Source organism: Natator depressus, chromosome 1 (genome assembly GCF_965152275.1).
Source record: "Natator depressus isolate rNatDep1 chromosome 1, rNatDep2.hap1, whole genome shotgun sequence".
Taxonomy (NCBI): domain Eukaryota; kingdom Metazoa; phylum Chordata; order Testudines; family Cheloniidae; genus Natator; species Natator depressus.
Genome location: NC_134234.1, coordinates 293,178,352 through 293,196,642, shown reverse-complemented (window position 1 = coordinate 293,196,642; position 18,291 = coordinate 293,178,352).

Below are 18,291 nucleotides of genomic sequence, written 5' to 3'. Positions count from 1 at the left end.
TGGTGCCATGCTGTATCAATTGGAAAGAGAAGTGAGATTGTAGGGCTTACAACTTTGGGGGATCAAAGGGAGTGAGTTCAGTATCCTAAGTTTCGATTGCTGTCGTGAGTACACTGATAATGGTACTTCTGTGTGTTGTATCTGCAGCTTCTGCAATTGTGGCCTTCAGGGTCTCCCCCTCCACACCCACAGAATGCCTGAGCCAGATAATGAGGCTAAAGAAAAGGACTCAGGATGACATGTTCCAGGAGATCTTGGAAGCCGGTCCTGCATCAGAGAACAAGCACAGGGCCTGGAGGATGGTGCCCGGGCCCTGGGTGTACTCAAAGCCCTGCTCAGCCCTTGGCCCCGCCCCCACCTGACCCCTTCCCTCAAGTCTCCACCCCTGCCCAGCCTCTTCCTGCCCTCGCTCTGCCCCATGCCCCACCCCCACCCCTTCCCCAAGTTCAGTGTTCAGTTAGGCCCAGCGCCTTGGCATGACCTGGCACCTGGACTGCCAGAGTCACATCCACCATCAACAAAAACCAGAATTTTCTCCATATGAAAGCCAAAGATATTTTATGATGACATTATGTTTTTTTCTGAAGACTTTTTCAGCTTCTTACAGGTGTTAATTATTAATTACATAGTATTGAATGTGTTTTTTTTTTTTAAACAACACACAAGCAGTATTCTGAAACATATTTTCAGGCAGTATTCTGAAACATGTTTCACTGAAAATAACTGAATATAATGAAATCAGAAGCGTCTCAATTAATGGACAGTACGCTGCATATATTAGTTAGTAAAAGTGAATAATAGTGTGGCAGCTTTTCCAAAGACTGTCTGCTCATGGGATTAAGTATTATGAGTTAATGAGTCTTCTATCGTTAGGTGCCCAGTTCAAATCCAGCTCACATTGGTGGCAACCAAAAATTGTCTCAGTCTGACAGCTGTTTGGTGGTTTCCTTCATGTGAAATTAGTTGGAGGCCCCAGTTTCTTGTTAGAGATCCTCATCATCCCAAAGCACAGTTAGCACTAATTGGTATCCTTGCCGGCAGTCTAGGGAGAAAGACCATGTGTTGTAGCTGAATGGAGATGGAAATGCTCTTTCCCTCCAAGAGGGTGGTCCCTCCCAATACAGAGTAAGGCACAGAGTAAGACAGGTTGGAGGGGCAGTGTGTGGAAACTTGCACTGCTGCTGTACTTGTTTTTGTGGATAAATAGGATATTCCAGACTTCCAAAGCTGTGAGTCCAGACCTTTTCACAAGCACAGAATTCACGTTTTAAAGAAGAAAACAGGTCACTTTCTTTTTTTGAAAGCAACACCTATAAAAACAAACAAACCAACAACAACACCCCAAAGCAACCTTGCACTGCTGCTTTTTTGCCAGCTAGAATTAAAAAAAGAAAGTTTGCTTAAACTAAAATAAGGTCAATTAGAATCTATTCCTTCTTTCACTGTCAGACTATAAAAGACATTAACAAAGTTTTACTTTTCGTGAGTATGATTCTTCCCATTTGTGGTGCTGTGAAGGCTCTTCTTGATTAAGAGCTAGACAGAGTTTACTTGCAGACCACTGAGAGGGGCAGTGCTCAGTTATGTCCCCCCTCATCCTTTGTGTAGGCAGGTAGGTGTGCCACAATCTTGCATTAAATGCAGGGCCTATTAAGAGAAACGTAGAATAAATGGCACTTTTCAAAAAATGTATCCAAAAATGAGTTAAAAGTAAAATGATTATACATTATGATGTGCAAATGTTATAGCTTGCTGCTTATTATGCTATGGGAGGATCATAATCCCCAAAGAAACCATTATCATCTAAACAAACAATCATCTAAAGAAAAGGCAGTTCCATGCTTATATGCACAGATAGTAAGTACTCTGGACAAAAGAGAAATCAGTCTACAAGTGAGACCTGCCATAAACTGGATTGTTATATTAAATGGAAATGTACGTTATTCACTCTGAGTGCAGCTAAAATGGCAGGATCTCATGTGAAAGTTCATTAATGTTGCAATTTCTTAACTGGATTTATTCATTAATGTATTTGATGAGGGGGAGACTCAAAAATGCATGAGGGATTTAGGAACACAAATCCCATTGCTTTTCTATAAGGTGCTTTTGGAATCACCCCCTGAATGTGTTGAGTCAATTTGAGATTTACAAAAATGAATAGAAAGTCAGCCATTAGAAAAGCACAACTGTGTTTTCATTGGTTCTGTAAAATGCATTGAAACAGAGCATGAGATATCATCACTCAACTTTCTTTTGCTCACTGGGCTGGTGGATGTGAGCCTAATCCTGAGAGTTGCTGAGTCCATGCAATAATGATGGACTCAGCACCTCTCAAGATTAGGTCCCTAGCATGTTACAAAGTAGAACTAGTGGAAAAATGAAAACAAATTGAATGTTTTCAAAATTTTCAGGGTTTGAAACTTTGATTGTTCTTAAATTTGTTGTGCTTTTTAAAAATCCATTTTTAATCAGACATGAGTTTAAAAAAAACACATTCATAAACAAAAAATGAGATGTTAGTGGATAAAATGTAGAGAAAAATTTGTGACAAATTTTGAAAACTGAATAGGTTTTTTGCAATTTTTGTTTGTTTTCAGCAAGGCCATTTTTCATTGAAAAATCTTGTTGTTTAACAATTTTTTATCAGCTCTACCACCAAGGACTTTGGAATAAAAACCTTGCTCCTCTTTGGACATCAGTGGCAAAATTAAAATAATCCTGTCCCCACAATTAATTTATATCAGCTCCACTCTCTCCTATGCTTGAGTTTCCTACAGATAGGATAGGTGCTTCCATGAGTTTCAAATCCATTTCCTATGAATTCTTTTGTAAGGAAGCAGGTTCCCCTTTCAAAAGAAGTTATGGATTCCCCACTACTATTTGGCCCTACCACCTCATATTGGACCCCAAAATGTCATGCTTAGAGGCAGTGCTTAATTTGTGCTAGGGTTTGCCAAGGCTGACCCCAACACCTCTAGGCTTGGCAATTCATAGCCCTGGCACCTCTAGGCTTGTCATGTCAGTTATGAAAGGAAAATAATTGCTTGATCCCTGGTACTCCTTTCATCACAAATTAAGCACTGCTCGGAAGGGATTCCCCAACTGTGACTGCCCCCTGGGCAACCGCCATATTGGAATTCTGTAGCACAGAGCGGGAAGTAGCACCAGTTAATACAGCTTTATGCTTTCATGGCACAGGGGAGAACCCAGAGGAAACCAGCCCATTCCTCTGCCCTGCCCCTTCCTGCTCCCTCTAGATTTGTGGACCACACTGAGCCCTCAAAATGCAATTTCCACACTCAGCAGACTTCCCTTCACATACAAACACAGAGGGGAGCCTGGGGCCATTTCCCCTCTATTTTTAAACAAAGCTAGCAATGATTGAATTTCTAGCTGTATCTATCTGTAGGATCACATTTGGAGGGGTTTACAAGAAGTATTGTTTATCAATGAGAAGTAGGGCAAAGTCTCTGTAAGGCAGTTTTTATAAATGTTGGGCTTAAAGAAAAAAATGTAAAAATTCTTTTTGCGAAAACTCTGGTTTCCTCTTGTAAGGGTTGCCAGTTTGGTTATGGGAGTTGAATTCAAATAAACTACCTTTTTGCCAAGTTTTACAGGCCCAAACAGACTAATGGAACATTTTTGACTTACTCACAATGAAAATCTGGTTTATATAATTCACATGATTTGTCTTTTCTGTTTTTGCTATCTTCCTTTCTATTGCCTTTGCCTTCTGATTCATGGGCACACTAGCCCCTGGAGACCAGGTTTTTGCTCTCTGTGCTCTGACTGCAGTAGCAAACTGTTCTCTCATTCTTCCAGGATCTTCCTGTATATAGGGTCGCAAGGGAGGAATCAGCAAGGTCAGCTGCAGCATATTTAGCTTTACTCTTAAACAGTCCATAGGAAAAATATCTGGGAACCATTATATTGTGTTCAGACAATTACCTGTAGATCATTTGCAGTCTTCTAGCTGATGGGCCATGAATATCACATTCTGTTGTTTCAAATAATTACATCATGTTATTTGATACATACATAACCTGATGTAATATAATTCATACAGGCACCCATTGCATATCACACATGCTTCTACATTTATTGAACATCAAAAAACCAAGACTTGTCTGTAGAACCTTTAGGATGTTGGTCTGCATAACGCTTAAAAATCCTTATAAATGGAATGCAATGTTCAAGATAAATAAAACACTTAAATGTAAGTAATCATAAGGCATATAAAAATCCACAGTAAAATCTCTGATTCTGAGAAAATAAATCACAAGAAAAGCAAAAGTTTCTTCCCATGACTAAAAACTTTGAATTAATGATGTTTACGTATTTTGTATGAATGAATAAAACTGAAAGCCAGCTAGAATTTTCATTAGATTTTTTTCTTTTGGGTCCCTTGAAAATGTTTCTTATTGTTGAATATCATATGTCTTGCAGTGTTCCTGATTCATGCACATTTCCTTCTAGGAACATATGGGGAAGGGTAGATGGTCCAGAGTAAAATCTGAATGACGACAAACTGTGAGAGAGAAATTTGAAGGATTAATATAGATCCAAAGACTGAAACTATGTCTACTGTTAAGTACATGCCACCAGTTTTTTCTTTATAGTGCAGACTTTTATGGGGCAGAAAAAGGAAAATATAAAAACCAGACTGCTACAGAATGTTAAGGTTTTGTGTGTTTATATTCTGAGCTTTGTGGCAATAATAAAAAAAAAAATTAGGGAATTTTTGTAGTGGCCAGAACCTGTGCAAATTTCCATACGTAGCCTCAGTCCTGACTTTCAAAATCCTTTGTTGTTTCAGTACTTGGTCTCTCCTGGACAGCCTGCCAATCATCAGTGCCCCCATCATAAAAATTCTAATGCACATGTTTAACTTAATCTTCATGAGTAGTCCCACTGACATCAACATTGTGAGATAGAACAGAGAGCGTTGTAGTGGTAAACATGGGCTCTGCTGGTTGCTATATGTATAGTGGATTGATTAGACCAGTTGTTCTTAATGTTTTCAGAGTATTGTACCCCTTTCAAGAGTCTGATTTGTCTTGTGTACCCAAAGTTTCATCTCACTTAAAAACTACTTTAAAAAAATCAGACAAAAATACAAAAGTGTCACAGAACACTATTACTGAAATTGCGTACTATCTTATTTTTAACATATAATTATAAAATAAAATTGATTGGAATAGAAATGTTCTACTTACATTTCAGTGTATAGTATATAGAGCACTATGAACAAGTCATTGTCTGTATGAAATTTTAGTTTGTACTGATCACTAGTGCTTTTTATGTAGCCTGTTGTAAAACTAGGCAAATATCTAGATGAGTTGATATGCCGCCCTGGAAGACCTACAAGCACCCCTGTTGAGAACCACTGGATTAGACTATAAGAGACATGAGTTTGATGATCTCATCTGTTCCTTACTAGACATATGTTCTTGTACATATGTCCAGATCGTCAGGTAGTGTAAATTGACTTGAATGGAACCATTCAGATTAAAACCAGTTGAGGCATTTATGATTTTTGCCATTTAGGCCCTGACCCATAGGCGCCGACTTCCCTTCTGCCCCCTGGGTGCTCGACCCCCCCCCCGCATCACCCTCTCCCCACCCTAATTCCCCCCCTTCCCCGCCTCTTTACTGCCTCCTCCCCCAAGCATGCTGTGTCCCCACTCCTCCCCCTCCCTCCCGGAAAGTCCTAAGCGCCGCCAAACAGCTGTTAGGCGGCAGGCGAAAAGCACTGGGAGGGGGAGGAGAGGGATGCAGCACTCTCGGGAGAGGAGGCGGCAAGGAGGGGGCTTGGCTGCTGGTGGGTGCAGAGCACCTGCTAATTTTTCCCTGAGGGTGCTGCAGCCCCACAGCCCCCATGGAGTTGGCACCTATGCCCTGACCCATCAAACACACACTTTACATGAGTTGTCCTATAGATGTCAATGGGACTCCCCACGAGAGTAAAGTTAAGCATGTGCATAGTTGTTTTCAGGTCACAGCCTATATGACAACAATAATGTTTTTAATGTTTGGACAAATGTCCAGGAAGGAATTGGCTGAGATTAGATTACAAAGGGAATGAGTTGTTAAATCAATTAAATGTACACATATAGCAGTCACATTTACTATATTCTTGATTGTGGGTGCCCTTGTCAGCCACTAATACTGTGTCTCCTATTCCATGGTGCATCAACTGTTGCATGACAGCTCATCTCTGCAGTCAAGGACGCTAGTAGGGTCTTCATTGTTGTGACTGTTATGGAAAGTGCTTCACCTACCTTCTGAATGAAGACTGAGAGCATTACACATCCATGGAACATTTTAGTGCACTATTAGCAGACATATCCAGCTAGCCAGCCCTCTTCTAAACTAAAAATTAGAGAAATTATTTTAATCAGCAACAAAAGATTTGAGAACCATCTAATAAAGTACAGCATAACTTTTGCAAGTACAGTAGGTACTATTAAAATCTTGACATTTAGCACCCAGAGTAATTAAATTTACTGTAGTATTTATGATAGTTCCTATTCTAAGTGTAGGGAATAACAGAAATATAGTGCCCACAGTAAATAACAGAGTGTGGAAAATGTCATTTTTTCTATTTGTATATTCAATATATTTGTAAGGATTTGAGAACCTCCACTTTGGTGCCCACAGTTGATTGCTGGAAGAAATTATTGGATTAAGATGGCTAGCTGTCTGATTTGCAATAGCATCTTCCCAGTGAGCTACAATGTGGCAATGAAACTGCTTTTCTGGAAATCCAACTCTCCATACTGCTCTTGCCAAATATCTAACCTCTGAAAGGAGCACCACGCCATATATGCGATCATAAAAATGATTAAACTACAATGCAAATATGACAATGCATTTCCAACAATTTCTTTCTTCTTTTAAGAAGAACTGCTTGTCAAGATGGATTCTGATCCTTGATTTCCTGTTCTAAACTCATAAAGCAGTAGTAGGTACATCACATAAAGCAATGTAATGGAAACAGGATAGGCACAATGGCTGGCCTAAGCACATCACTCTTCTGTCTGTGACTTTTCAGTAGGAAATCTCCATGTGTTTGTACCTTATTTTCTGTCTTTCAAACCCCAGTCTTGATAAAGTTGTGTGAATAACTTGCAGCGTATTTAGTTGAATAAAACTTGTACTTTAAAATGCTTTCTTCGGTCAAAGTCAACTTTCAAAGTCTTATTCAGGTGATGCTCATGAGTTTCAGGAGGCTTTGTGGATAGTATCCCTGTGCAGTGGGGTGCAGTGGCCCTTTGAGGGAGGGTGCAGGCCAGCCATAGACATGTCCTTGGTTCATTCTAGAACCAATGGAACCACTGTAATTCTGCAGTTCCTGAAAGGAGCAAATGACTGACATCAAGGCCTGTTAGGAATTGGGGCAGGATTTAGTTGTCTCAATTTGAGAGAGACCAAGGACTGGGATTTGGGAAATATCTGGCGAGGGGCTCTCCACTAAAAGAGCTGGGGAAGCTCCCCACCAGGAGCTGTGTGGATGAAGAGGTCTGAGAGCAGGCCTAGAGACAAGCAAAGGAACCAAGAAAGGAGTAAGAATTTGCTTGGGTAAAGGACTGCATGTGACCCCTGGATGACCCAGGGGGAGTGGGCGGGGAGGGGAGATTTAAATGTAAGGAGAAAGCAGAAGAAGGAAATGGCTTGAAGCAAGTGAAGTGCTTGGGGCTTGAGGCCTGGTGTGTGCACAGGCTTATATTTACAGATCCCAAAGCAGAGTTTCCAGAGAGGATGGAAATCCTTTTGTAACCCCCCTGCTAGGGTGAAGGCCAGTGTGGATCCTGAACAAACAGCTGTTAGCTTGGAGAGGGTGAAGAACTGTGGCTATTTTGTTGCTGTTTGTTTGGACTTATTTGATACCAGGAAATGGGAGGACTGTGACACAGTGCTGAGAATCAGCAGCAGAAACAGCACTCTGGTCACTATAAATCCAATTAGTGCCCCGCAGAGAAGGACCCAACTGAGTGATGCCTGAGCTGGGTGGAGCTATACGGTTGCCAACTTTCTAATCGCACAAAACTGAACACCCTTGCCCTGATCCTTCTCCAAGGCCCCCACCCCCTGCTCACTCCATCCCCCTTCCTCTGTCACCAGGGGGTTGGGGTGCAAGAGGGGGTAAGCCGGGCTCTAGCTAGGGGTGCAGACTCTGGGGTGGGGTTGGGGATGAGGGGGCTCAGGGCTGGGACAGGGGGTTGTTGTGCAGGGGGGCATGTGGGGTGTGGGCTCCGGGAGGGAGTTTGGGTGTGGGAGGGGACTCAGGGCTGGGGCAGGGGGTTGGGGTACAGAAGGGGTTTCAAGGTGCAGGCTCTGGCCAGGCAGCGCTTACCTCAGGCAGCTCCCTGTCTGTGATGCAATAGGGCTAAGGCAGGCTCCCTGCCTGCCCTGGCTCTGCGTGGCTCCCGGAAGCAGCCAGCATATCCGGCTCCCAGGCAGAGAGGTCAGGGGGCTCTGTGCACTGCCCATGCCTGCAGGCACCACCCCCACAGCCCCCAAAAAACAGACGCTTGGAGCTAAGGAGCTAATTAACCCATGAAGTGGAAAAGTTGAAAAGCACAGGAAGGAAGTGCAAAGTGTTGGGTGAGAGAGGGAGAGAGGAAGGCAAAGGGGCTAGCAGAACCAAGATAAAAGGAGTTTTCTGTGTGGACAGATCTCTTTCCTTTGGCAAAAAGGGATGACGTTTATATGTTGTTGTAAATAGAATTGCTGCACAGGATTGTAAAGGGGTGGTGTTTGAGATAACACAAATTACATGTTGATGTTTAGAAACTGGAGGTATTAGAGTCATTTGTATGAGAAGTCAGTAGCAGAAGGCCATGCACTGTCACAAGGCCTTTGGCTGGAGAGCTAGACCACATCAAATCACTCAAACAGCCAGAGATGGAATTGAGACAAAAACTACCCTGCCAGCAGAGGGCAATTGCAGACAAGAGGGGAAACAATGGTTTGATATCAGAGAGGTAAGCCAGATCTCTGCTTTTTGGGTTGTATGTTAAAAAACGTTGAGTGGTATTGTATTTTATGTCTTATATCTTTTGTGTGATTGGATGATTTATGTAACTATCCAGGAAAGCATGAATGGTGAATTTAGAATCAAATATACAATCTGAAATTCACTTTTTACAAATATTCCATCTAAAACTTCATTTTTTGTGAGAATTCACACTAATATAATTCAAGAGATCGAATGTTCATTGGAAGTGAACATAAGAAATCAAATAAAAATTTGTGTACAATCAAATTGAAATTTGCTTTCAAATGAATATTTGTGCACAATTCTTTCTACTATTTGCTAAGCTCTATTTATGGCACATGCCTTAAAGGATTTCATTGTATCATTTGGGTAGAACATGGCTTTGGTTATTACTGACTGTCAGTCTATATTGGTGTGCACAGTTCTGGAAGTAATTTCAAAAGGTAACATGAACTCCTGTAAGAATATTGCTCAGTATAGGGATATTAGTCAGTTAATTGTCTCCTTCTATAAACTGTGATATAGACTGAAATCTCTTTGTATATTCTATGCATGTTTCTTTTCGTAGTCATTAAACATTAACAACCTAACTTTGATACCTAGGAAGATACAGGAACAAATGATTAAACAATCAAATTGTAAGCAACTAGAGGTGATTAGTAATAGCCATCATGGATTTGTCAAGATCAGTTCTTGTCATAACAGCCTAATTTCCTTCTTTGACAAAGGTTACTGGCCTGGTAGATGATGGGAAGCTGTAGATGTGATATATCTTGATTTTAGTAAGGTGTTTGACACAATCTCACATGACATCCTCATAAGTAAATTAAAGAAATGTGATCTAGATGAAATTACTCTAAGGCAGGTACATAACTGGTTGAAAAAAACATACTCAAAGAGTAATTATCAATAGTTCGCTGTCAAACTGGGAGAGCGTATATAGTGGAGTCCCACAGGGGTCTGTCCGGGTTAGGTATTGTTCAAAATTTTTCATTGGATAATGGGGTGAAGGGTATACTTATAAAATTTGCAGCTGACAATCTGGGAGGGGTTGCAAGCACTTCGGAGGACACAATTTAAATTAGAAAGGACCTCAATAAATTAGAGAACTGGTCTGAAATCAACAAGATGAAATTTAATAAAGACAACTGCAAAATACTTCATTTAAGAACGAAAAATCAAATGCACAGCTACAAAATGGGGAATAACTGGCTAGGTGGCAGTACTGCTGAAAAGGATTTGGGGGTTATAGTGGATCACAAATTGAATATAAAAAAGATGTGGACAAACTGGAGCAAGTCTGGAGGAGAGCAACAAAAATGATAAAAGGTTTAGAAAACCTGACCTATGAGGAAAGGTTTAAAAACTGGGAATATTTATGTGAGGCTTTCTCAGGGTACAAAGGACTTGTTACACTTCTGCCTCTGGCATAAGGGAGGCTTTCTTGTGGTAGCTGGATGTCAGCTCCCTCAAGCTGCCAGCCCTTAGAATCATAGAATATCAGAGTTGGAAGGGACCTCTGGAGGTCATCTAGTCCAACCCTCTGCCCAGAGCAGGACCAATCCCAACTAAATCATCCCAGCCAGGGCTTTGTCAAGCCTGACCTTAAAAACTTCTAAGGAAGGGAATTCCACCACCTCCCTAGGTAACGCATTCCAGTGTTTCACCAGCCTCCTAGTGAAAAAGTTTTTCCTAATATCCAACCTAAATCTCCCCCACTGCAACTTGAGACCATTACTCCTTGTCCTGTCATCTGCTATCACTGAGAATAGTCTAGATCCATCCTCTTTGGATCCACCTTTCAGGTAGTTAAAAGCAGCTATCAAATCCCCCCTCAGTCTTCTCTTCCGTAGACTAAACAATCCCAGTTCCCTCAGCCTCTCCTCATAAGTCATGTGTTCCAGACCCCTAATCATTTTTGTTGCCCTTCGCTGGACTCTCTCCAATTTCTCCACATCCTTCTTGTAGTGTGGGGCCCAAAACTGGACACAGCACTCCAGATGAGGCCTCACCAATGTCGAATAGAGGGGAACGATCACGTCCTTCGATCTGCTGGCAATGCCCCTACTTATACACCCCAAAATGCCATTGGCCTTTTTGGCAACAAGGGCACACTGTTGACTCATATCCAGCTTCTCGTCCACTGTCACCCCTAGGTCCTTTTCTGGAGAACTGCTGCCTAGCCATTCGGTCCTTAGTCTGTAGCGGTGCATTGGATTCTTCTGTCCTAAGTGCAGGACTCTGCACTTGTCCTTGTTGAACCTCATCAGATTTCTTTTGGCCCAATCCTCCAATTTGTCTAGGTCCCTCTGTATCCTATCCCTACCCTCCAGCGTATCTACCACTCCTCCCAGTTTAGTGTCATCCGCAAACTTGCTGAGGGTGCAATCCACACCATCCTCCAGATCATTAATGAAGATATTGAACAAAACCAGCCCCAGGACCGACCCTTGGGGCACTCAGCTAGATACCAGCTGCCAACTAGACATGGAGCCATTGATCACTTCCCGTTGAGCCCGACAATCTAGCCAACTTTCTACCCACCTTGTAGTGCATCCATCCAGCCCATACTTCTTTAACTTGCTGACAAGAATACTGTGGGAGACCGTGTCAAAAGCTTTGCTAAAGTCGAGGAATAACACGTCCACTGCTTTCCCTTCATCCACAGAACCAGTTATCTCATCATAGAAGGCAATTAGATTAGTCAGGCATGACTTTCCCTTAATCTCTTAAACACTCTCCTCAGAGCTAAGCCAGCCCCTACTTTGCCTTGCAAGTTAACAACAGGTGTACCCCAGTCCCCAAGCCACTCTGAAAGCATCTCCCTGTAGTGTCCCTCCCCTGTCAGTGGACACGCACAGTAATTCCAGGTTCACTATTCCCAAGGGAATAGTATACACACACCAGCTTGTTTGATTCAACTGAGTATCAGCTCCAATAGGACAATACAACACTGTAATCTGATTATAGTAAAAACAAATATATATTTATTTAGAAAGGGAAAGATTTAAGAGATAGCGACCAAGAGTAATAAGAACAACAGGCTACAAATAAAACACAAGTATATCAGGCTTCTACTAGACTAAGACTTAATTTTAACCGGCTAACTTTGTCTAAAGCTAAACCCTTTCTTGCAGCATTTCAGCTAGGGTTATTCAAAATCCTATTTTCATGGGTATAACTGCAATGCCTGGTTACCCCCTCAAGTGCAGAGTAAAAAGAGGGGTCCTTGTGCCTTTCTCTTATACAATATCCATTGTTTTTGTCCCCAGAGTCAGGATTACTCCCTGTGGTTTCCTTCCTGGCATGCAGGCCCAAGGTCTTCCCATGGTCTTTCCATATTGTCATGTGTTTCACGTCCCCACGTTGACCTGTTTTTTCCTATTGATTTTCACATGTAAATGGGGCCTCCTTGGAGTTTATTTTACAATGCTTGATTTATATATGAACTGAGGCAGGTGATTGTCCTATATATAGGACACCGAGAATCTAGTGCCTACATAGTGCTATCTTCTATAGGTATCTTTGGCAAGGGTGCTGGAGTCCTAACTGCCCACGAAGGTCCTTATGATATTGAAGGTGGGAAAGACCCTGTTCCCAGTTGGAGATCTCCCCTCAGTGTCTTCCCCTCTCTTTCTTCTAGCTGGTGACTTTCCCTACAGAGTAGAATTAAAAACCAAAATAGATATCTTATTAAAGGACAAGTCCTTATTTTTATTTATACATTACCAGTCTCACGATGTTCAGTCTCCATTGAAGCACAGTTGCCATCGGGCTGGATTCACGAATCTGAAGTTCTGGAAGTTTTCCCCATACACAGCTGATCTGTCAAAACTGGATTTCAGTTTGTCAAACAAAAATTCCATGTGCAGCATGGAGCTGCCTGTAATTCATAAAGTCCAAGTCAGAAGGGACCATTGTGACCATCTTATCTGACTTCCTGTACAGCACAGGCCACAGAACTTCCCCAAAATAGTTTGTAGAGCATATCTTTTAGAAAAACATCCAATCTTGATATAAAAATGGTCAGTAATGGAGAATCTACTGTGACCCTTGGTAAATTGTTCCAATGGTTAATTAATCACACCCTTAAAAATTTACATCTCCTTTCCAATTTGAATTTGTCTAGCTTTAACTTCCAGCTATTGAATCATGTTATACCTTGCTCTGCTAGAATGAAGAGCCCATTATTAAATATTTGTTTGCCATGTGGATACTTACAGATTGTGATCAAGTCACCCCTTAACCTTCCATTTATTAAACTAGATAGATAGACTCAAAGAACTCAGTTGGTATAAGGCATGTTTTCTAATCCTTTAATCATTCCGGTGGCTTTTTTCTGAACCCTCTCCAATTTATCAACATCTTACAGTCCTATTGGTCTTTTCCACCAGTTATTAGTTTTCATTCAAATCAGGGTGGTGCTACTAAAACTAGAAAGAAAGACAAAAAGCTCATCACATTGTGGTTACCTTCTAAAAACTCTTGAGCCAAATTTTAATACAGCACCAATAAAAATATGCTATTATTTCTTGCTGGTATGCAAAAGGAAGCTGTCTAATAGAACCAGTTTCCTGGCGATCAAAACGTTGACAGAGTAATATTCCCAGCTCTATACAAAAAGAAATTATTAATATTAGATGTTTAGATTTTTTTTTTACTAAGAGGGGGTCTGCCAGCTCCCTAATGATTCATGAATCATTTATTGAATTATGAAGAATATTCCATAAAACTGAAGAATAAAACTAAAATATTAAAAAGTTAAGTATAATTAATTACCAATTTATTTTCATGAACACATTATTTATTGTTTCACATGACATTAACCATGCCTGCAATATATTAATATGGGCTCAGTCCTTGAGTTCTCACTAATCTAGACTCCTAGTAACTTCAGCGGGAGTTTTGCTTAAGTAGGAACTGAAGGATTGTGGCCTTAAGAGCCACATACCTGTGCTGATCTGTGCTGAAGTATAAAAGCATCAATAAAACTAGATATTAATTTTGCCAAGAAATTTCTTAATATGAAGATTACTGGTCTTCCATTCACTAAACCTGTTAAAGGTAGTTTTTTAGCAGGATCTATTCTATGCAGATTGCAGTGCACACTTCAGTGTAGCCTAATCATTTTTATATTTTGTTCAATTATAAATGACAAACACTTACTGTATTTCATAGAGATTATCTGAACTTCAGCTATACTTTGGAACAGTTACTGTTAAACTGAATATAAAGTCCAGACAGAATTAGTTTCAGTGGGAAATATGCATCATTTCATTGCTGTTCTTCCTCTTGTCATGAAGAGTGAAAGATCTCTTCCAGACTTGTATTCACAGTCACAGTTCTTGCAGTGAATGCCCTTGAACTGAGAGCTCTTAGAACATTCACTCCCTTTCTGCATATACTTAATTTGGTTATTACTACACCTGCAGTGAAAATGCTTTTGGAGACACAATAAATGTCTATCAGTCAGCTGACTTCAGTCTGTCTCAAGGTTTTATTTTCAGATATGTAAACCAATGCTGAGAAGCGGGACCACTAAGCCTTTCATTCTTCTGTCATCTTACTAACTCATCACAGAGAAGTACTTCTCAGCTTTCACTGAACCCATTGTATTATTAATCCACTGCAGCTCAGGAAAGTAACACCAGGGCTTAATTATAAGAGCAGTGAATATAAACTGACTTCAGAGAGGAGCTAAAATCTTTCTCTCTCCACTGGAGAATCGTGTGCTGAATGATGTGCAGCAAAAATCTCCTATAGCTGTCTTGGGTGAAATGTTAGCACGAACTACTGCACACAGGGTAAGGTTCAGATCTTAATTTCATCTGTGTAACTCCAATGGCATTCGTCTTGATTTACATCTGTGTAACTGAGGTCATGTCTATACCACAAATTTTGGTCAATGCAATTTATGTCAGCGTACAGCTGCTGAAGTTTGTATATCGCTCATGTGCGTGCTTACTTGGCTGCTTGAGTCAGCACTGTGCCTACTCATCAGGAGAGCTTGTGTCAATGCAAAATGCTGTGCCCCACAGGCAGGTATCTCAGTGTGCCAAGAACCACTGAGAAATTTTGGAAAATTTTTGCCTTGTATTGTGGGATAGAAAGGACTTGTCCAGGGATCTCTGGGAGCTAGCTGTGAAGTTCCCAGCATGCATCTTTTCCCATCCCATCATGCCATCCATATTCCATAAAAATCCCACAAAGCCTATGTGGCACTTTTTGGAGTTCATCATCTCTGATAGGCATTGAGCCAGCAGAGCTCTGCACTATTTTTGTGAAAGTTGCAAATACAGGATGCACAATTCTCCTGTATTTGCAGAGCTTGTAGGAAGTACAGCAACAAGGAGGACAAAATGATTTCTTCAAGGACAATTTGTTGAGGGACATAGCAAAAACCCATTCAAGGTTGTTGCTGGCATTTACACATGACCTATGAGGAACAATTGAAAAAATTGGGTTTGCTTAGTCTGGAGAAGAGAAGAATGAGGGGGACGTGAAAATAGTTTAAGTACTTTAAAGGCTGTTATGATGAGGAGGGTAAAAAATTGTTCTCCTTAACCTCTGAGGATAGGAGAAGAAGCAATGGGCTTAAATTGCAGCAAGGCAGGTTTAGGTTGGACATTAGGAAAAACCTTCCTGTCAGGGTGGTTAAGCATTGGAACAAATTGCTTAGGGAGGTTGGGGAATCTCTGTCATTGGAGGTTTTAAAGAACAGGTTAGATAAATACCTGTCAGGAATGGTCTAGTTGTTATGTAGTCCTGCCTTGCGTGCAGGGGACTGGACTAGATGAATTATTAAGGTCCCTCCCAGTGCTACACTTCTATGATTCAAAGAGCAGCTGCAGAGGTGGAGCACCACTTCTAGACCTGAGAAATGAGCACTGACTGTTGGTGGGATTACACTGTAACGCAGGCTTGGGATGATGAGCAGTGGCTGCTAATGTAAAAGGCCATATTCCTGGATCTGTGTGCGAGTTCACCCCAGCCCTCCAGCACAGGGACACCAGAATGAGAGCTGCGTTGACAGTGGAGAAGTGAGTGGCAATCACATTCTGGAAACTTGCAACACCAGATTGTTACCCGTCAATGGGAAATCATTGTGCTGTTGAAAAGTCCACTATGGGAGCCATTGTCATGGATGTATGTAGGGCCATTTATCATCTCCTGCTATGCAGTACTATGACTCTCAGAAATGTGCAGGATATAGTGAATGGATTTGCAGCAATGGGGTTCCCGAACTGTCACTGGGTGATAGATGGCACACACATCCCTATTTTGGCACCAGACCACCTTGCCACAGAGTACATCAACAGAATGGCCTATTTTCTATGGTTATGCAAGTGCTGGTGAATCACGGGGACACTTCACTGACATCAGTGTGGGTTACTGAGGGACGGTTCATGACACTCACATCTTTAAGATCATAGGACTGTTCAGAGAGCTGCAAGCTGGGATATTCTTTTCTGACCAGTTGATTGCTATTGGCAATACTGAAATGCCATTAGAGATGCTCGGCCACCGAGCCTACCCCTAACTTCTCTGGCTCATGAAGCTGTACACCTTGACAGCACCAAGGAAAGATTCAACTACTGGCTCAGGAGGTGCAGAAAGACAGTTGAACGTGCTTTTGGTAAATTGAAGGGATGCTGGTGATGTTTACTCACTAGATTGGATCTCAGGTGTATTGGTGCTGGGGGTGGGAATATAAATAAATAATGTGGAAGTGCCACTCCCTGGAGAGTCTGAGAGGTTTCTGGGCATCAGAGGATGGGGACAGAGCCTGCTCTGTTACACTCCCTTCCCTTATTCCCATAACTTTTAATTAGACATGCTTATAGATGCTTCAACTTTGAAGTGCCTCAGCACAAAGCCTCTCTCCAGCCCCAGCCATGGTGAGTATAGCCTGCCAGGGGCAGGGGTCTGTGTATGAAGGAATTTTGGTTGCATGAAACAATAGCATTTTGGCTCCTATTCCATGAGTACAAATACAAGGCAATTGCACTAAATAATGGCACAGGCGGTGGTGGTTTCAGCTGATTATTTCACTTCTGAGGGTAACAAGGCACAGGGAGCTCAGCTGCTACTGGCATCATGAAGCTGACTCAGCTGATATGCCACTGGACCCTTTACTGCAATGGTGCCAGCCAAACTTATAGTGGAATGGCCTGGGAAAATGATCTCTGGGGGGAGGAAGAAATAAGGCAGCCATCCTAAGGAGTGGATTGCAGAGTACTTCCATGAAAGTTTCATCAAGATCTCTCAGGAGGATGTAAGGGACATCCCTATGCACATAAACAAATTGCTCTTTATGACTCCCACCCACCTTACCCAACAGGGAAATAAAAAGCACTACCTGTTTGTTGTCTCTTTACCATGGGTGGAGCCCAGACCCCAAGCCACCCTGCAGGAAAAGCTCTTCTTCTCTTCCGGAAGAAGAGCCTGAGCTTTTGATATGCGCCAGGCAGGTTCCAGGGCAGCTGAGGAGGCGGTCTGCGTTACCTGCAACTGGCGTCTGGCAACTGAAGCTGCACCAGGGCAAGCTCCGGCCTATTATACCCACCGCCCATGCTCTCTATCTTTTTTGCAAATAAATCAATGAAGTCTTGTTATCTTGGGGATTGTGATGGAATGCTAAAACTGTATTTGGAAGTTCTATAGCCAGTCCTTATCTGGCACAGAAGCCTGACCTGCTAGTAGCAGCACTGCAATCTACCGTGTACCAGGAGTACATGACTGGAGGGAGGGGAGAGGCTAGGTGCCATTTTTAAATGGAAGCATTGAAGAAAAATGCATGCTCAGCTGGCAGTATGGGCTAGAATGTGGTGGAGTGGGTAATAGGTCTGGGCTAATGGCATGGCTGGAGTCCCCAGTGTGTCTCCCCACCCTCCTTCTCGCTGTTCATGGCAGGGATCTCTGCCTCAGTTTCTTCCAAGGTATCCATGGTGGTCTGAAGAGTGTTGGACTAGGAAAAACTTTTTCACTAGGAGGGTGGTGAAACACTGGAATGCGTTACCTAGGGAGGTGGTGGAATCTCCTTCCTTAGATATTTTTAAGGTCAGGCTTGACAAAGCCCTGGCTGGGATGATTTAGTTGGGGATTGGTCCTGCTTTGAGCAGGGGGTTGGACTAGATGACCTCCTGAGGTCCCTTCCAACCCTGATATTCTATGATTCTGTGGTCTCTGCCAAGTACGGCATACAGCTCGTAAAAGTGGCAGGTCTGTGGCTCAGCATCAGATTAATTGTTGGCCTCCCTGGCCATGTGGTATGCCTGGTGCAGTTCCTT